The following is a 22,319-nucleotide window of genomic DNA, read 5'->3' as shown; positions in this document are numbered from 1 at the left end:
GACAACAACAATGGTTTTAAACCGTTGTCTTTTAAATTATTATCTTTTAATACCAATATATCATATTTCAATTTAAATATATAATAAAGAATCATAATCAAAAAAGAATATTCCCACATCAATATCATTCAAAATGTTAGTTATACAAGAATTACAATCACAAAAGAAGAAACATATCTCATGTTCAAATAAAATTTATCCCAATACAAATAAATAAATAAACTCTATTTACAACTAATGAACAATAGCCAAAAGACTAGAAACTTTTAATGGTGGTTCATGCCATGTAGGATTGCACTTAATTATTATCAACCCAAGTCCCATCACAATCTTCAACTTGTAGGATTTCATTGGACTCCTCTTTCTCACTTGCTTATTTTTTCATACCAACCTTTTCTAATATGAAGTTGGTGCCGAAGACTTGATAAGGTGCATGGATGAGAATGTGAAGGGAGATGAGGAGGCAAGCCAAGCCAACCTTGAGGGAAAGGGTCACCCTGACCGTGTCCTCTCTGGCAAACTCCCACGCTTCCATTATCAATTTCCTCATTGGTATCGTGGCTTTGCCATTATGATCCTTGGTAGATTTCTTCATGCTTTCTGATTGTGGTGTTGCGTTTGGCGGCAAGCAAATGTCGATCTGAATACTGCTACCTTTCTTTCTGTTCATTGTAGTTCTACATGTAAGAAAACAACATCGATAGCACAGGTATAGATGAAAATTTTAAAAATAAAAGTCAATCTATATATATTACTTGAAGAATAGGGTGATTCTTGATGTATATGAAGCTAGCTCTTTGTTGGTGCTGAAATGAGTGAATGGAGAGATCGACATCAGAGAGCATTTAAAGAGAATTGGTAGATGAGATCATGGTAGTGCATCATTATTCTATTGATTGACAACAATTCAAGGGAAAATCTAACATGTAAATATAGTTATATAAAGAAGCTATTGTAAAACTTACTTGAGTTAAATTACTAACTTGGATATTGAACCTTTGAATGACTACAATAATGTTCCTCTTTGGCACTGTAGTTTCTTCAATAAGGCTACTTGTTATATATCTATTTAAATACACACTTTAAAATTTAAACAATGTTAAATAAGGTCCAATGCATTATAAACCAAAAATTATAGCAAGTATGAGGTCAAAAAAACATTGAACAACAGACATAAATCTTAAATGAGTTTCATATGCTAAATAAACTCCATCAAGAAGCTACTACTTGATTAAAGGATAAAGTTTCTATTCTTAGTGAAAGTGCAGGCTCAACTTGCAACTTTAATCAACTTATTCAAGCAATAACGGATACAACTTAATCAAGGGCTTCATGTAATTCCCACTAGCGGGTGATTCTTAATCAACAATTATTATCTCAAAGGAGAGATAAGGGATTCTCGGATAAATCTGTTGTATCATTGCAGAAACTAAGCTCTGATAGGTCTTGTTTCACCATCAAGTTTCTGGAAACAAAATAAAACCATTAGTGTGTTTAAGAAAACAAAGATTTCTAATCTATTTATCTGTCAAGCACCCAAGAGGTATGAGCTTCATCAAGACTAATAATCTGTGAATAAAGTCAATAGGAGATGAAGGACTAAGATTAAGGGCACTTTCAAAGAGAAACAATTATAATGTCAAGCAAAGGGAAAAATATAGAATTAAGTATTCAAATTATACAGTAGCCCAGCACAAGTGACACAATTGACTTCTTCCGAGACAATTAAGATATTAACAGACTTATTTTTCACTCATTTCTATCTCAATAATGTTCCATTAAGAGGGAAAAAGCTAAACTAGATGCAAACTAACCTTTCCATTCGGCATTGCAAGTATTTCTTCAATCCGCTCGATCTCTACGACCAGAAAAATGAGAAGGCAATTAGAAATAATCATAAGAAATCTGATACATAAAGGAGTATAAAGGAATCTGACAATGTTTACTCGCATTGGAAGAATAAATTATATTATTGAATTATAGCACCAGAAAAACATGCTAATTACATCAATTTTCAATCTCTAAAGTCAACACAAGGATGTGCTTACCAACCTGGAACCACAAGTATCAATTCAAAATTAAATTATGAAAAATAAAATAAATGGGGAAAAATTGATATATGCCAAATATGATCCAATTGATTTAAATTATGTTCTCGGTATCAATTAACTGGATGAGTAAATTGATTATAATCCATTGATATATCATAAGTAGTGATATTTTTTTTATATGTGATGTTTTAATGACTGATATTAAATTCCTACTATCCAAATAAGTAAAACATAAGTTTTTAAACTAAAGTGTAGTAGGAAAAAAAACATATTGTAAAAGCTCTAGGAAAGTGTCTACTTTAGAACTTGTATATGAATAGAGAGGCATGCGATCACAAATGAAAGGACAGCAGTCAGTTCTATCTCATTTACTTGTGTAGTGCCTGGCCATAATTGAATTATCATGAAAACCTCCAGATCATTCAAAAAGCACACAAGATAAACAAGTCTTACCAACCACATCATTACAGAAAATGGAGCTTTTGCCATAAAATGGTGCATGCAAAGTCAATTTACATCATGAAGTGAGATAAACAACATTAATTAGCATCCTTTAAATCCACTACTAAAAGGAGATGTTTGATATTTTTCCCATGAGTGGGACAAGTGAAATAGGAGAACAACAAAGAAAGCACATAGCATATGGTAAGGAACAAAGAACCTGAACATCACTTCCTACCACCACCTCTTAACAAGACACTCAGCAAGTAAAACTACCACATCATGGGGATTGATCCACCAGCAGCCACAATCTGCTGCTCCAGCTACCATACAAAATTTTAGTATAAGATTCATGGCATTACCAAGAATACCTCCAACCAAAGCTACATGATCATTACCTTAAATAAAGTTTCCAACTTGTTCTTCACCAGAAAATACTCCTGCTTAAGTTGTTGGAGACATGTGAGGCATCTACACAAACAAATTTTTTGACAGCAAGTCACTAGATGATTCAAATTGAGTGACCATGAAGACAAACTAACCCTTCGTGGTCCATTTCCTCACAGTAATTGCGGAAGGCCATGCAGACATTTTTAACCCTTTAGGCAACAATGCTGCAAGGCGAAGGAAAAAAAGGGATTTTGAATCAGTTGCAAGTATCATCTTGTTACTAGCTAGTTTCTATGAGCAAAAGCCAAATCTTGAGGATCTAAAGAATATCTGCTTTAAAAATGAACAAGGAGGAAGAAAACAAAGAACAAAAACCTGGCACTGCTGCCTTTGAACTGGTGAACAAGGGCATCCACTTTCTTAAAGTCCACAACCTGCTAATCTCTTGAAAAAGTATGCAAAATCCAGAAGGGTAAATCCAAAGATCAAGCCATATGTAATGAATGGAACAGGAGTAGGGTTTCGAAGGAGAGCACTCACAGGGTCTTGGTCTTCTTCATACCTCATGGAAGAGCGGAGATGTGAAGTCAAGATATCACCTTTGCAGGTTAGTCTGCCTGTTATTTAGCCGTCCTGGGGGGGGTCGTCTGCTTGCGTCCTGGCCTCCGTCGCGCACGCTCCCATGATCCAGATCCTCGCTGTCACCCTGCGATCACTCTTCCTGGCTGCTGCTGCTTCTGCGCGGCTCCGGTGAGCGAGAGATTGTGAGAAAAGAGGGACGGAAATGCTTAGGGATAGAGAAGGTAAAGGGGGGAATGCGGCGGCAAAAAACTTTCGGGGAGAGGGAAAGAAAAAAAGCGGCGGCAAAAATTGGTGAAGGGGAAAAAATGGCGAAGGAAAAAAACACCGGTATTTAATATCACTTAATAGACAACGGTTTTCAAAAACCGTTGTCGTAATTCTAAAAAAGCGCACAAAGACAACAATTTTCAAAAACTGTTGTCGTAGCCTTTAAAAACCATTACCGTAGCTCCAAAAAAATATAAATAGACAACGATTTTTAGAAACCGTTGTCGTAGGTCAAAAAAAACTGCTAAAAGACAACGGTTTTTGTTAAAACCATTGTTAAAAGGCAAAACAACAACGATTTGGCATAAAATCGTTGTCGTTTCAGTGTTGTTAAATGAGGATTTTGTTGTAGTGAGAATGTTCTTACCTATATCAATCGGTTAGTTGAATCGATAGTGAGATGATATAGGGAACACTACTCTTAATCATTCTTAGTCAAGTATTATCATTCAGGGACAATGTTAATGCGACGAGACTAGCATGTAGGTCAACTCGATGACTTGATCTCACAAGTCATGGATATAGAGATATCAAGTTGACACATGGGTATGCATTGGAGAATGTATACTGAATGACCCGCCATGAGAAAGTATCATGGATCGTTATATGAGTGTCATATACTTTCTTATGTGGCTATTAGTATGACTATTAGTCCTTAGACCTGAAGTCACCATGGTTCCCTACATAAGGAGTTACATACTTTGGCTTCGTCAAACATCACCCGTAGCTGGGTGGACTATAAAGGTGATTACTGGGTATGTAACAAATTATGCGGAGGGATGTGAGTGATGTAGATGGGATCTATCCCTCCATATGACGGGAGAGACATCGATATTATTGATAGAGTGAGACCACTAAGTGCATGGTCATGCCCAAATGAGTCAATATGAGATGTTGAGCTCATTTGATTGAGTGAGTCTACTTGGGATTCAAGATTTAGATTGATTAGAGGATGACACGGTTTATGCCTCACATTGATCAATCTAGATGTCAAGGATAGAAGGACACTTGTCATATATTGTGAAGAGTCACAATTAGTAGTCACAAGGTGATGTTGGATCTCAACATTCTTATAACTTGGGTAGTAATGATGTGTTGCTAGATATCGCTCATTACTTATGCTTCTAAATGGGTTTAGGAGCATTGCCAATGTTATAAGAACCTATAGGGTCACACACAAAGGGCAATTAGATGGAGATTAGGTTCATTTGATGAACCAAGAGGGTTAGGTTCATATGATGAATCGAATTGGATTAAGAGTAATCCAAATTAAACTAATTGAGTTGGACTCGATTTGATTCATGTGTTCAATGGATCTAATTTAGATTATGTTTCATTGAATCAATTTAATCAATGCATAGAGATTCATTATATTAAATTGTCTTGAATCAATGGTTAGATTTGATCAACTAATGGGAGAATTTAAGTCAAGTTTGACTTGACTTGAGAGGAAGATGAAGGGTCAAGTTTGACTTGACCATGTGCCACCTCATGAAGGAGATCAAGAGTTGTGACTCTTGATATCCCATGGAGGTTTAAAATGTAACACCCACGAAATTATAAGATAGTTATATGAGTATTATTTTTCCTTAGAACATGGAAATGAAAAGAATAAGAGAAAAGGGAAAATAAGAACAAAAATATAGAATAAGAAGAGGTGAGGTCAAGGATTGAACCTTGAACCTCCCACATATGATGGAGATAAATTGATGCATGATAACCACTAGGATAAGGAAATAATTGGATAGAAAGGAATGAAAAATTTAGTTAAAGAAGAAAAGAAAACAAAGAAAAAAAAGAGCAAGAGAAAACCAAGTTGCTTACCTTCCTTTCCCTCTTGGTTAAGAAAAGGAGCAAGCAAAAGAGGGATTGTCTACTTCCCTCCCTCTCTCTATTTTCATGGGAATTAAAGGAGTGGGGGAAAAGAGGAGTTGAGGGAATGAACGAAAACATGTTTCATTTGGCAAAGGGATAAATAGGTTAGAGAAGAAAAACAAGGGATTAAATTCTTTTTCTTCCTTCTCCTTCTCCCTTCTTCATTCTTCACCGAACCAAGAAAACTTCCCTCTCCTCATTCCAATAGCTAAGTTAAGTTCTTATCCAAGAAAGCTAATTCCCGAGAAGAAACCTTCAAGTTCTAGCCTTACAAGCAAAGGAAACAAAAGGAGGTACAAGAAGAAGAAGCTTCCTCCTTCCTTGACACCTAGAACACTTTTCTCTCTAAGGAAAAACCACAAGAGAAAGGATGTAAGTTCCCCTCACCTGTGGTACAATAGCTCTTGTTGTTCTATGAAGATTCGGTTACATAAAAATTTAAGAAAACATCATGAAGAATTCCAACCAAGATAAAACCAAAGGAAGGACCTAAGGAATGAAAAGATCTAAATTTGATATGCTCGATATTTTTCTTGTAACATGTATTTTATGATAAGGATTTATATCATGTCTCTATGTTAAAATGTTTGGTAGAACTTAGATTCATGAGTATTCGGCCATGGTAGAACTAAGGGCCTAGGAGAGCTTTAATTTAAAACTAAGCATGCCATGATCTCCCTAAGATAAGATATGAAACTATTATGATATGCCCATGATTGTATGTTAAGTTGAACTCTATTTCATGTCCATGAAGGTTCGGCCATGTTTAGTTTTGAAGCCTAGGAGAATTTAAAACAAGTCTAAGATGCTCATGACCTCCTTGATGAAATGTTATGAAACTAACTTAATGTTCTTATGTTTGTTGTTGCATGGAAATTAAATTATATGCTTTATAACATTCGGCCACTTCATGATTTAGGGTTTAGAAAACTTAGAACCTAACTCAACTATGCTCATGTTATTCCTTGATATGTTTGCTGTGAAAGTCGTTTAAGGTTCTCATGCTTTTAGGATACTTGAACCCTAGTTTTAAGCCCTACAAGTTTCGGCCACTTCATGATTTAGGGCTTAGAAAACTTAGAACTTAACTCAACTATGCTCATGTTATTCCTTGATATGTTTGCTATGAAAGTTGTTTAAGGTTCTCATGCTTTTAGGATACTTGAACCCTAGTTTTAAGCCCTACTAGTTTCGACCACTTCATGATTTAGGGCTTAGAAAACTTAGAACCTAACTCAACTATGCTCATGTTATTCCTTGATATATTTGCTATGAAAGTTATTTAAGGTTCTCATGCTTTTAGGATACTTGAACCCTAGTTTTAAGTCCTACAAGTTTCGGCCACTTCATGATTAAGGGCTTAGAAAACTTAGAACCTAACTCAACTATGCTCATGTTATTCCTTGATATGTTTGCTATGAAAGTTGTTTAAGGTTCTCATGCTTTTAGGATACTTGAACCCTAGTTTTAAGCCCTACAAGTTTCGGCCACTTCATGATTAAGGGCTTAGGAAACTTAGAACCTAACTCAACTATGCTCATGTTATTCCTTGAAATATTTGCTATGAAAGTTGTTTAAGGTTCTCATGCTTTTAGGACACTTGAACCTTAGTTTTAAGTCCTATAACATTCGGCCACATCATGTTTAAGGGCCTAGGAAACTTAGAACCTAACTCAATTATGCTTATGTTATTCCTTGATATGTTTTCTATGGAAGTTGTTTTGGGTTCACAAGCTTGAATGATAGTTTTTAACCCAATGTATGCTTGACAAGTTTCGGCCATGATAAGTTGTAAGCTTAAGAATCCTAGAACTCTACCTAAACTTGCTCATGGTGTTTCTTATGGTGTAAGAAATGATGCTTACTTAGGGTTCACATGTTGGTATGGAGTTTTTACCAAAAACTCAATCTATATGGTTCGGCCACTATAAGACATTAGGGTTAGAAACCTAATTATGTTTTCCATGTATATTATATGCCATGATTATAAGATTTCTATGCTTCTATGTTTAATTATGCACACTTATGATCTATACATGATGAAAACCCTTATGCTATGGTGTATATTATTTATGATGAGTTATGTGCCAATTTATGCATGATATATGTGATGAGCTGTGTGCCCAAATTTATGCATAAAATATATGATGTGTTGTGTGCCCAAATCTTTACATACCATTATGATGAGTTGTGTGCCCAAAATTCTATATAGTATGATATGATAAGAGATACGATGTGCAAGAAATGATAAGAACCATGATATGTAAGACATGCTATTTTACTTTATGTATGGCTTGTACCAAGGGTGGGCTCCATAAGCGCCCCGTGGTCGATGGACTAAGAAACGAGCCTCGTTAGGGATGGGCTCCTAAGTGCCCCTAGGTCGATGGACTAAGAAACGGGCCTAGTATGTATGCCTTGTAGGGTTCAAGACTTGCTACCTTGGATCTACATAAGACGTGCACATTTATGTAAGTGGTACAAGCCGGGGCCCTAACCATGTTATGATTATGTTTAAGTACGTATGAAATAAGTTTTCAAAGGACATGTTGCATAGATATATTATTGCATGAATCATGTTTTTAAAAGTCATCTTGCATAACACATTATGATTATGTTACGATATACCATGATGTCTATGATTATGTTATGTTATGATAGGATGAACCTTATGATTATGTCTTGATATGTTATGATCATGATCATGTTATGTTAGAATGTACTTTATGACTTTATGAGGATATGCCATGATACTATATGATTGTTGTTATGATATGATGCTTCTATACATGATATGATGAGTTGTCTTTATGCTCTGTGCATTGAAGTTTTATTTATGCTATACGGATTTTTGTGAATAGGAAAGGATCTTACTGAGCCTTGAGTGCTCACAGCTTACTTTCCTTGTACCACAGATAAGGGCAAAGAATGGATGTACTAAGGGAGCAGCAGGAGGGGGCAAGAAGGACGTGTGTAGTAGTGACTTGGCTAAAGACCTGCTTTTGTTTAATAAGAACTATGCCTAGTTTATGTTACTATTTTATGACTCCATGACATTTAATTATGTGTTTGGGTATTATGATTTAAAAATCATGTTAAGTATGCTATGTGGTTTTATATGTCCAGGTGATTAGTCATGGTGATTTTAAAGGAAAGAAAAGTTTTTAACTTCTATAAATAAGACTTCCGCTATAGGTATGTATGTTAAAGTAACCCCCGTCGCCTTAGTAGGAGGGGCGGGGCGTTACATAAAAGCCTTTCTTGGAAGTGGCTGACCACTTAAGTGCTTGTGTGAGTTTCATTTTATTTTGATAACTCCCATCTTCTTCCTCCTCTCATCTTCTTCTCCCTCTCTTCCTCCTTGCCGAGACCTTCAAAGGTGCTAGCACACCTTTTGTTTGGTTTCTCCATCTCTTGCTTGTGTGGATACACATAGAGGAGTATCTACTTTGATACTCTCGAGATCCGGCGAACCTTGGACGAGCGGGATTAGCGAAGGGCATCGCATCAAGGATAAAGCTCTTCTCCTTTGTAGATCTAGTTTAGATCTAGGCTAGAAACTCGTACTCGAAGTTTTACGTAAATTCTATTTCTTTGCACGGATCTGGTGGCTGGGTTTCGGGGTTTTCGCAACGCAAAAAGCGGTTTTTGCGGCCCGAAAAACCCAACACAACAATCTCCCCCTTTTTGATGTTTGACAATACTTCTAAGTTAGGCTAAATCCCAAAGCCTTAACCTCTTCTTTATACCAAGGCTAAATTCCACAGCCTTAACTTCTTCTTTATCACAAGACTAAATCTCATAGCCTTAACATCTTCTTTATACCAAGGCTAAATCCCATAGTCTTAACCTCTTCTTTAACATAAGGCTAAATCTCATAGCCTTAACCTCTTCTTTAACATAAGGCTAAATCTCATAGCCTTAACCTCTTCATGACAAGGTATGAATGAAGGTTTCCTTCATTCTCTCCATTTCCTAGAGGGCAAACTCCCCCTTCTTGGGATGAAGACCTAACTTAACCTTCCATTCTCTCCCTTTGTCACACATCAAACCAATAAGATAAATTCTTCTCCGTAAGAGTAAACTCTCCGTTGTTTACAACTCATATGTTGTTAACAACCCCACAATGAAGATCTCATATTCTTCATTGTCTCCAAAACTCCCCCTTGAGCTCTACTTCACAATGCTCATCCTAGAGCATTCATCAACTTCTCAATGAAACTCTCATCCATTGTATTCAATGCTCCCCCTTGAGCAATAATCTTCTTCTCAATGCTCATCCGAGAGCATTTTCCACTTTACCAATGAAGGTCTGATCCCCTTCATTAATCCAATGCTCCCCCTTGAGCAGTAATCTACTCCACAATGCCCATCTGAGAGCATTTATCATCCTAGCAATGAAGATAACCAATCTTCCATTGCTCCCCAATACTCGACCCTGAGTATTAATTCATCACGAAGGTTTAACCCCCTTCCAAGGTCTTTGAAAAGAGTTTTATATTTTTCAAAGAGTAACTCCCCCTAAAAATATGGTCAAATTTCTATCATTGCATCAACAATGACTTGGAGTTCCTAAACATTTAGGAAAATCAAAACTTGAAGTTTTGAGGTTCAAAATTCAATAATGAAACTAAACCCCAACCTAAACTTCACATAAATCTACCTTAACCAATCCATACTTGCTTTCAACATGAAAACTTCCCCTAAATGGATACAAGTGTATGTCAAAGGGTTAGGAATGGTTAATGACCCTTGAAAACCAAAAGTTGAAGTTTTAAGGTTTCAAAATTCAGAATTGAAACTGAACCTTATCCTAAACTTCAATTTAGTTTCTCTTAACCAGTCCATACTTGTTTTCATCATGAAAAACTCCCCCCAAACATATACAAATGTATTCCAAGGGGTTTGGAGTGGTTAACAGGACTCGAAGTGACTTGACGTGCTGAAATCAGGCTTTTCAGGCCAAAATCAGACTTCCCAATCGATTGAAGTTGAGACTCAATCAATAGAAATCACTTCAATCGATCCATTGATCGATTCCGCAAGCTACTGCTCGCAGAAAGTCCCTCTGAATCAATCGACTGATTGATCCAACTTGGGTCAATCGATCGGCTGATCGATTCACTACCCTTCTGTTCATGGGAATTGGCTTCCCAATCGATCGACTGATCGATCGAACCCATCCCAATCGATCAGCTGATCAATTGGGTTCTTGATTTCCTGAAATTCAATTTCAGCGAAATTCAGAAACTCTCCAAAAATTCTACAAAATTCTAAAAATCATGAAAAATCATGTAGATATTATTTAGGGTATACTTTATCAAGAAAAAATAGTTTTCTATAAAAATACTTCATATTTTCAAATATTGACATAAATTTGAAAACTCGTAAAAACTTTAGTGTTTTCTTTAAGTTTGTGTCTAACTATTCAATGATGAGCACTATCAAAAGATAGTCTTCATCAAGATTTTCCAAAAGCATTTTAAAATCATTTTCAATACCAATATCCAACCATGTTCTTTGGGCTCAATGCACATGACTTGTACATTAGCTTTCCTAATAATTAGAAGTCACATGACTATGTGCTTTGATGAACCTAAAACTCAACAAGATGTACTAAATCAACATCTTGAGTTTTGTTCACCATCCTAACATCTCACTTGTATCTAATGTGTGTTAAAACACATACAAGTCACCTTATGATTCTTTATGAGATGTATATTTGGTTTTGCCCTAAACTAAGGGATCATGCATATCTATCTAGGCATTAAGAGACTTATGATCATCCACCTAGGATGTCATTTGATATAATCCCACTTGTTGGGATATTTACCATTCTTAATAAATGTCTTTTGTCCTTAATTACAAGGAAATTAACATAGTACATGATGATTAATGGCATACATCAAAATAAGTAATTTTTAAAAGAAAAGCATGCTATAGCTACATGATGTATGTATGACATGACATGGTATTTTTGTATTTTTCATAATAAAAATGAATGTAACACATGATGTCATGACATATGATAGACAATCAATCATGACAATTTACCATAGATAAAATATAGCTAGATAGACTATCTAAGTATCCTTACTCCCTTAGCTAAGCCCTTTAAAAATTAAGTCTAGATTGCTTATCTCTTGAAGGAATGCCAAAACTCAACTTGGCATTTCCTTTTACCCCTTTTCTATTTGTTCCAATTGAAATTAAGAATTTAATCCTCAAATATTTGTTTGACACATATTACTCTCTTTAAGGATCAAACATTTAGATTGAGACTTGATTTTACTCTTAATCCCTTAAGAACATACTAATATCTCAACTAGATATTTCTTATCCTTTCTCCAAGTGAGCCAACTTACCTTTGATGTGATTCCTCAAGATTTGGCACAACTTACTCTTCCAAAGAGTAATTAATTTGATTAAGGTTTAAATTTTTCCTTAACCCCTCAATAGAATACCAAATTTCTAGCTTGGTATTTCCTTTTACATTTGTGCCAATTTAAATTTAAGTCCAATTTCTCAAGACTTGGCACATTTTACTCCTCTAAATAGCAACACTTTAGATTGACACTTAGATTTCCCTTAAATCACTAAGAAGATACCAAAATCCCAACTTGGTATTTCTTATGATTCTCCAAATTGTGCCAATTTAATTCAAACATAATTCCTTAAGATTTGGCACATGCTACTCTTTCCAAGAGTGACAATTTGGATTAAGGTTTACTTTTCCCTTAATTCCATAAGAAAATGTCGAATTCAAAATTTGGCATTACTTTTGCTTCTCTCAAGTGTGTCAATTTAACTTAGTTCAACTTTTCAAATTTTGACACATTTTTTGCTCTTCAAGGTTTAATCACATTTGATTAAAGCATGAGTTTTCTCTTAATTCCTTAAGAAAGTATCAAAATTTTAACTTGATTTTTCTTATACTTTTCTTAAGTGTGCCAATTTAGATTAAATTTAACTCTTCAAATTTTGGCACATATATTACTCTTTCAAAGAGTAACCCTTTTCATTTTCAAAGGTTAACAATAACCTTGAAAATGCTCTCAAGTGTCAATTTTAACAAGGTTGGGTTAACTACCCTTCCAATTGGAGTTGACACTCTCTAAACCCATCTAGGGTGTAGAGAATATGTTCCTAGGAACCCAATACCTATTGGTGCTCCTTGGATACTCTAGGAACTCACTAGGGATGACTTCCCTAGATACCTTCCTAAGGACCTTTCTTAGCTTCTTAGAAGCCTTGGTCACTTCTACTAGGTAACTCCTAGGGATAACTTCCCTTGTAACCTTCTTTGTGACTTTGTTAGACTTCTTAGAAGTCTTAGTCACATTGGTCTTACCAAAAGAACCTTTAGGGATTCCTTTCCTAGCATCTTTGACTTGATCTCTAAACTTAGGGTTGGTCCCATAGTTATATGGAACTCTATGAAAGGAAGTCACATTCTTCTTGACTTTAGGTTTGTATCCCAAACCTCAATAGTCATTGGATGACTCTTGTCTAGACTTTCCTAGGTTAAGCTCATTTTGACCCTTAAGCATATTTTCCATTTTTGCTAGGGTTCTTTCTAAGTTATCAAGTCTTAATCTCAAGACTTGGTTCTCCGTCATTAAATCCATAGATTTGGATTTTCCTTGACCCCCATGAGCATTTCTATATTTAGACATATATCTATAATCCTTAGAGTTATTGCCTAAATTATTGTCTACCTTCCTAACCTTAGGTGTGGTAGTTCTAGCATGAGGAGGAATATATTTTCCCTTAACACTATCATGCTTCCTACTTTCATGATAATTTGCATTAAAATGATAAGTGTTATTTCTAACATGCATTTTATCATGACTAAAAGGAATTGCACTCTTAAAGGTTACCTTGGGGTTGCTCTTAGAAGCTCCCCTAGATTTGTTCTTCCTCTAATCCACCTTGGTTGGCTTCTTCCCTTTAGGACATTGACTTCGGTAATATCCTCTCTGATTGCAAGAGAAGCACACAATGTGCTCCTTGCTTCTCTTTATTGTAGGGTTGGTCTCTTTGAGCTTTTCTTTGCCCTTTGTTGCTACTTGGCCCTTCTTCTTGGCCAATTTGGGGCATTTGCTCTTGTAGTGCCCATGCTCCCTACACTCAAAATAAATGATATGATTTTTATCTTTAATAATTGAAATCTTTATACCTTTGCTTATAGGATTGATGCTTAATCCTCCATTTGATTTGTCTTGAAATGTAGAGATGACATCATCTTCTATTTCTTCCTCTTCACTTGAGGATGTGGACTCTTCCACTTCTTCATCTCTTGAGGATGTGGAAGATCTCTCCTCTTCCACCTCTTCCTTTTCCTCCTCGAATGTTGACCTCTCATCAGCATCGGATTGCATCTTTTCTTCCTCCTCTTCTTCGGATGTTGACCTCGTGTCAACATCGGATTGGTCCTTCTCTTCTTGGACCAATGAGCCCTTCTCCTTGGGCTTTTCCACTCCTTGGGCTCGTGTAGGGTCTTCATGATAGGCAATGATCTTTTTCCAAAGATCACTTGCATTTGTGGTTTCACCTACACTCAACAAAATATTAGAAGGTAGCAAAATTCTCGTTACCTCCTTGTCCGCCTCCGATTGCTCTTGTTGCTCTTCGATCCAATGTCGAGGTCGAAGGCGTTTACCCTTCTTGTCTGTAGGAGCTTCGAATGGGTCACTCAAGACAACCCATTGGTTCCACTCCATTTGGAACCATGTCTCCAGCCGATTCCTCCAAAAGGCGAAGTCTTCCTTGTCGTATGGTGGAGGAATCCGGATGTCCCATCCAAGTGGACCTCTCAAGTCCATCTTCTTCTTCCTCTAGCTTCTTACTATTTTGGCGGTTAGTCCGTAGAAGAGCAACCTCACTCTGATACCAATTGTTGGGACCTTTGTGTCCGCTAGAGAGGGGGTGAATAGCGGTTCGTCGCGCGCTTGCGTCGTTTGCTTAGTCTTGATGGTTAGCAGTGGAATATAACTCGAAGACAAACTATACAATGCTAACAAGTAGATTTACTTGGTATCCACCTCAAGATGAGATGACTAATCTAAGGATCCACACACGACACGCTATCTCCACTATGAAAACCTCCTTCTCGGTCGCAGCCGGAGGCGGAGAAGCCTCGTACAAACTCACACTACAACACAACACTCACACAAGAATGAGAAATACAAATACAGATGAATACACTCTCTTCTTGCTTACTTATGCTTGTAGTTGCCTCTTGAACCTTGAGAGAATACTCTCAAGAGCCTTCAAGAACTGGCGGTGAAGATCGAAGAAAGTCGTTGAAGATCGCAACAAAATCGCAGGAATAAAGCTCGCAAAGAACTGCGGAGAAAACGCTCCGCCAAGGCTTTAAACAGTGCTCCCAATCGATCCAATCCATCCCCAATCGATTGTCATGTCAGCACCGCTCCATCGCAGCCATCCGTCGCTCGTTTCCTGCCCAATGGTCACTTCCTAATCAATCGACCGATTGATTGGGACTGCCTGAATCGATTGCCCGATCGATTCAGAGCCTTTCTGTGCTCTCGCGATAGCGCGAGAGCTTCTGCTGCCTAATCAATCGACTGATCGATTGGCAGCTCCCAATCGATTGCCCGATCGATTGGGAAAGCTTCTGTGCTCATGATTTCACATTCCAATCGATCGACTGATCGATTGGGACTTCCCACAATCACAGCACACTCCAATCGATCCACTGATCGATTGGATCCTAGTTCAATCGATTGACCAACCTGGACTTGACTCAAACTCAATCCAAAGCTTCTAACCCAACTCCTGGTCAACCGTGACCTGTTGGGTCTTCGTGCCTAGTATTTGGCCACACCTGACCAACCTCGAACTAGCCTTCTAGCCTCCTCCATCAGCCTTGCGTCCCTCGGATATCTCCCATCCTTCATGTCTTGCCTTCAGGAGCTTCCTTCGGCCTCATCCTAGTTGTCGGATTATACCACCACACTCGACTAACCTCGAACTAGCCTTCTAGCCTCCTCCATCAGCCTTGCGTCCCTCAGATATCTCCCCATTCTTCACGCCTTGCCTTCAAGAGCTTCCTTCAGCCTCATCCTAGTTATCGAGTTCTCCTTGCCAAGTCACACTAGGACTTACCTCGCCAAGACCACATGCTTGGATTTATAACCTGTGCCAAGATCACACTTGGACTTTCCAATTGCCTGGCTCCTCACCAGGTCTTTCTCACTTGCCAAGATCACACTTGAACTTTCCACCCTTTGCCAAGATCACACTTAGACTTTCCAATTGTCTGGCTTCTCACCAGGTCTTTCCCTTGCCTAGCTCCTCACTAGGGTTTTCCCGTTACCTAGCTTCTCAGCAGGACTTTCTCCTGCCTAGCTCCTCACTAGGACTTTCCCATTACTTGGCTCCTCACCAGGACTTTCTCCTGCCTAGCTCCTCACTAGGACTTTCTCGTTGTCTGGCTCCTTACTAGGACTTTCTCTTGCCTAGCTCCTCACTAGGACTTTTCCAATGCCTAACATCTAGTTAGGACTTTCCCAGTCAAGTCTCCTGTCAACCTTGACCTACTTGACTTGTATTCTCATCAACCTGGTCAACCCTTTGACCATCTCCATAATCGGACGATTGCTCCAGCAATCTCCTTATATTGTCAAACTCCTTCTATTGTCAAACATCAAAACTCAAATCCTGACTCGACTCAAACTTGACTCAACTCAAGCTTAGTCAAACTGGTCAAACTTGACCAAAAGAAATTGCCCCAACAGTTACTGTTTTGATTCATGTTGAATTGCTTAGTTGTTAGTTTACCTTCATGTTAATTGTTTAAGGTTAATGTAGTTTACTTTCTTGCTTAATTAGGTCGTTATGTTTTTATTGCTTATTAGATTGATAGATTGCACTGTGTTTAGTTTATTAATGCATGTTAGTTTCATTTATGTGTGATTGTTGATCTTGTATCATAGGGTGATAATGTGGTACAAGTTCAGCTTTTATGCATAATTAGATTTTGTTTAATTACTGTTAAGTTTGTTTAGTCAATTGCTTTTGTTTAGTTGTTACTTTCTTTATGCATGTTTCTTCTGTGGAAAGGATCCTCACAGCATAGAGTGACACTGCATTTTGAGTTTATATTTGATGGTTAGTTAGGATTTCCTTATTTGCATTAGGTGTAGAAATTCCAAAACAAAACCCCCCTGATTTGATTTCGTCTGAAAGCAAATGTCCTATCACTGGTTCCACGTGAGAGACGACCCGGTCCTCTACTATACTACCTTAGTGTAAGTTAAGGGGTTCGGTAGATTAGAAATGAATTAATTTGATCCTGCGCAAGTGATAGTTGCGACCACAATCAAATTTTGGCGCCATTGCCGGGGAAACTAGTGATGTTCATTTGTTTTTAGACTGTACATAGTTTTATCTTTATTTTATTCTTGCTTTTCTGCTTTGTTATTTTATTTTTCTTTCGATGTCACTGTTAGTATCTCTATTTTGCCCTAGAACTTTGCAGGTTGAAGGAAAGGGGTGAGGGGAGAATACTAACAGCTACACTGTGAATAAAGACCCATTTTGGTCAATTTCATCATTTAGACAACCGTTTCAGTTTTTCTATATTTTGCATTTCATTCTTTTCGATTTTATTCTCTTTTATTTTTATATCTTTGGTGGTGGCAAAAATTTAAAAAAAAACATTGTTAGGGCTTAATTATTTTATCTCTTGTATGCACGCATTCTGTCTTGTATATTCTCTTGTATCTTTTAATGATATTTACATGAGTGTTTCAGGTTAGACCAGGGAATCTCTTTTGTGTCATAAGTTCCAGAGTTTCAGTGTGATCAAGACCTCACCTTTGATAAGCAAAATCAAGAACAACACTGAAAAGGCTCTTAAAGAACTTTGGGCACCAAACTTGTCAGATGATTCCTTTTGCATCAAATATTCTGATTTAGTTGCAAACTTCGAGTTATGGACTATTGTACATCTTTTACCAAAGTTTCATGGACTATATGGTGAAGATCCCAACAAATATCTGTATGATTTGAAGATGGTTTGTTCTTCATGAAATCCACATGGCGTATCAGATGAAGATGTCAGACTTAGAGCATTTCCATTTTCATTGGCGGATTCAACAAAAGATTGGTTATACTGTCTCCCACCCAATTCAATTTCTAGTTGGATTGAGATGAAGAAATTATTTCTGGTGAGGTTCTTTCCTGCTTCTAGGATCGTAGCTATTTGGAGGAGTATTTGTGGAATCCAACAATTCACAGGAGAACTATTGCAAAATTATTGGGATAGATTTAAAAGACTTGTTGCTAGTTGCCCTCAACTCTAGATAAGTGATCAACTTCTGATTATATACTTCTATGAGAGATTGTGTCCCATGGACATGAGTATGGTTGATGCAGCTAGTGGAGGGGCTCTACTTAACAAGACATCTGCTCAAGCTAAAGAACTTATCGAGATTATGACTATAAATTATCAGCAATATGTGACTAGACTGACGATTATCGAGGATGTTCATTCCTTTGCCAGTGTACTCTCTACCAAAATCCAGTATTTTCAGCCTGATCCTCAATCTTATCAGATCTATCAGTAGGATAGGTATAATTTCATTGCAGAATTCGGGTATGGGAACACTCAACAAGGGAATTTTGATTGGTCCCAACATTATCAGTCATATCTTCAGCATCAGCCTGAGCAGCATTTTTGGGAGCAGTCACAACAACTTGTACAACATCAAGAAACACAATTTCAGCCAAGGACATATTCATTGACACAGTTACAATTGCTATCAGATCAACCTACTGCATCAATTTTCGAGAAGATGGATTATAGAGTTTGTGATATTCCTGATCTTGTTTCAGCTACTCTACTTGACTCTTCTAGTTTTTTACATCGTAATTTTATTGTTGATCCTGATAATATTTTTGTTGATGATATTATTGTTCTAGATAGTCTTGATGTTGTAGGTGTTGTTTTTTATGATGAAAGTGTAGGGGAGACCCAAGAATCACTTCCTTTGATTATACGACTAGCTAAGCCAGTTGAGCCTTTTATTGTACATATTGATGAAGGAAGTGTAGGGGAGACTCATGAATCACTTCCTTTGAGTGCACGACTTCTTGATCCAGAGCTAGTTCTTTTATCGGTCCAAGAAAATGCCACATTTACTATTTTAGAGCCTCCATGTACCTTTGAATATGGTAAGGATAATATTTCTCTAGAATCTTTAGCAAATTCCATGGAGGTAATTCAATTTGATTATAGTGGATGTGATACATGTTGGAGCAATCCCAATGGTCCGCGGGACCATGTGTTTTGGTGTTTGGGCAAAGGGTTTAAGTTAGGTTTACCCTTGTTATTTGATATGTGTATTTGAGTTGTGCAGGACTGCAGGTGACACATGTGACTCAGGTTGACGGCTTCGGGTCCGGTGAAGGATGGAGCATCCGAGGGACCATGGACAAGGCAGCGAGGACAAGGACCGAGGGAAGCGACTTCGAGGCATACGCGAAGGATGACATTGGGGACGAGCCGCGGGCTTGGATGCATCCGAGGGACGAGAGCCAAAGGAAGTAGGTTTGAAGGCAAGAGGTCAAGGCTGCAAAGAAGAGTCAAATGAGTCGTGAGGGTGCGAGTGCATGAGAGATTGTACTCGGAGTAAAATCCTAGTTTTAGGGTTTCACTGTAGCGTACTGTAGCAGTTACTGTAGCGCACTGTAGCAGTCGACTGGTGTATGGACTAGTCGACTGATGCACTGTAGCAGATAGCCGTTGAGAGAGCCGTTGGGCTGGCATCAGTCGACTGGTGCAAGGACCAGTCGACTGGTAACGGGCAAATTAGGTTCTGATTTGTTCCAAGCTCTATAAGAAGAAGCTTGGTATGGCCGGCCAAGGTGACAAAATTAGACTTGGTTAAAGCCTAATTAGTAGTCACCAAAGTGCTCAAAGGTTCCCTTGTGTCCAAGTATTTTTGGTGAGTGTTGTGGTGAGGTTTCTCCACCCACAAGGAGTTGCTTGAGTAGCCGGAGTTTGCCGGGGGCTAATCCACCGAAGGATCGGGATCGTCCACCTTACGGACAGCCGTGGAGTAGGAGCATCATCTCCAAACCACGTTAAACGAACGTGTTAGCGATTTGCTTTCTCTTTCTTGTAGTGTTTAGCTTTCTATTTGTGTTCGTTTGTATTCCGCTGCGCTAACATCGTAGGAAGCAAGAATTTGGGGGTGCCGTCTATCCAACCCCCCTTCAAGCCGGCCACCGATCCTCCAACAAGTGGTATTAGAGCCAGGTTGCACTTCACCGGACTAATCGCCGAGAAGAGCAAATACAAGAAGATGACCGGCTTGATTGAACCTCCAAAGTTTGAAGGAGGAAGCCTTGGGGACATCACCTATTGGATGATGAAGATGGAGATCTTCTTCGACACGGATTGGGACACCATGATGATTGTAAATGAACCGTTTGAAGTCCCGAAGGATAAGAAAGGGAAGAAACTCCGACCACGACATTGGACGGAAGAGCAAACCACACGATCGAAGACAAATGATAAGGTAATATCAATGTTAATAGATATGTTGCCTTCTAATGTGATGAGTTGTGTAGGCGAATATAAGAACGCCCACGATTTGTGGAGCAAGGTGAAGATGGTTCTACGGGAAGAACCTAAACCTACACAAGAAGAAGAAGAACCCAAGGAGTTGGGCTTAGTAGCTCAAGTAGAGGAGGAGCAACCGGAAGTTGAGCAATGCTCAACAACCGAGGAGGAGAAGGAAGATGAAGCATCATCTACATTCTCAAGGGTTGAAGAAGAGTCCAAGACAAATGAAGAAGAAATCTTGGAAGTGGTCAATCTAGCAAGCACCTCCACCGAAGCAAAGTCAAAGGACCACATCATTTGCTTCAGTTGCAATGAGAAGGGACACTACAAGAGTAGGTGTCCTTTGGGTAAGAAAGAGGTAAATCCTAAACCCAATCAAGTTATTTTAAATACTAACATGGGTTGTAGGAAGGAAGAAGTCCAAAAGAAGAAGATGTGCATTGTGTGCTTCACGTGTGGGGAGAAGGGTCATTACCACACCAAATGCCCAAAGAAGAAAGAAATCAAGAAGTTGGCGCATTTAAAGAAATGGGAGAAGAAGAAGAGGAGCTCAAGTCAAGGGGGAGCTTCAAGGGTAAGGGAGGTATACCCTAATTTGAAGTGTAATTCAAATTCAAATTCTTATGTTCCCATGCATGCTAGGAGAAATAATGATTATCATTATGTAGCAATGAAAAATATTGAATTTATATATCATGATAGGAGTAGGGTAAATGTGGATCATAACCCTAGGAAATCTATGCATGATAAATTTAGAAATGGTAGACCTAAGGAGACCCAAGGCATTAATCCCAAGAAGGGGAGACATATGCCTAGAAAGGGTAGGTCTAGGAATGTCCAAGGTGGACATGTTGACTCTAGGGTTAGGAACCTAGAAAGGGAGAATCAAGCTTTGAAGGCAAAGCTTGATGGTTTAGAGAAATTCCTTAAGAGATTCACTATTGGATCTAAGGGATTAAGTATGGTGTTGGGGAGTCAAAAACCCAACAATGATAGATCGGGTTTGGGATACCAATCTAGTCCCTCCAAGACCAAAAGGAGACCATGTGCTAGGGTGGCACATGATAAGGGAAAGGGAGACTCATCTAAAGCCAATGAGAAGAAATATGCTAGGGTTGCATATGATTATGGCAAGGATGATGTGTCCAAGGTGCACCACTGCGGTTTAGCCATAATGGAGAAAGCATCTAAGAAGATGGCTAAGGTTAAGAACTCTAGGGGGAACTCAAAGAGTCAAATTGGGACCCATGGCCAATGGATCTCAGGTGAGTACTACTTGGGAGTCTAGAGGAGCCATGGAGTGCGCCAAATGGTTTGGAGACGGACTTGAGTCTTAAACCTAGGGATTTGGCACACATGGTTTGTGTTTCATGCAAGAAATATGACATTTTGGGTCATATAGCATGATAATTGATTTTGGATGTATAGATGTCATATAAACCAATGCTAGGGATGCATTATGGGTTGGTATGGGCAAATACATCAAGAGGAAGTCAAAACTAGGACTTTAGGTCAAGGTTCAATTGAACCATTTAGCTAGTTTTGGATTTTGTGTCAATCTTGGGATTGGTGATAGATACATTTTGTAATGTATTTTTCCCAAGTAGACAAGGGTACAATAGACCTCTCCACAAAATTTGAGGATTTTTGGAGGTCTAGGGAATTTCTGGTGCATTTCTGAAGTTGGCACGAAAAGACCGATTTTGCGAATTAAGTACCAATGATGCGTATATCACCGACCGGTAATAATGTTTTGAGCACGTAATGGTTCGTAAGCTCATTTTGATGAGGGCGATCGGTACCGACACCACCGACCGGTAATGATATTTCGACTACGAATGTTTCGTAAGGTTCTCGAAGGGGCGATCGGCACTTAGGCGATCGATACCAGTCTGAAAGTGTTTTTCAGCGCTGATCTTGATCATGTCAACTTGTTTAGATGTATGAGATCCATGAGGGATAAATACATGAGTTTAGGGTCAGTTTGGATGATAAGTTTTCAACAATTGGGATATTGTTGGAGAACTTTTTGGATGTTAGGCAAAGGGGGAGAAGTAAGGTTTAGTTGGGAAAACCTTAGTCCTTTTGCGTAGGGGGAGCCTTGTGATAGGTTC

General features: G+C 38.3%; 1 pseudogene; it reads right to left on the bottom strand.

Annotated features, from left to right (window-relative positions):
• Window positions 1-2,669: 2,669 nt before the first annotated feature.
• LOC122054881 lies at window positions 2,670-3,449 on the bottom strand (annotated as a pseudogene).
• Window positions 3,450-22,319: the final 18,870 nt, after the last annotated feature.

This window comes from Zingiber officinale, chromosome 3B, assembly GCF_018446385.1.
Source record: "Zingiber officinale cultivar Zhangliang chromosome 3B, Zo_v1.1, whole genome shotgun sequence".
Taxonomy (NCBI): Eukaryota; Viridiplantae; Streptophyta; class Magnoliopsida; order Zingiberales; family Zingiberaceae; genus Zingiber; species Zingiber officinale.
Note: the sequence above shows the minus strand (reverse complement) of the source record. Positions and strands in the feature narration are given on the sequence as shown.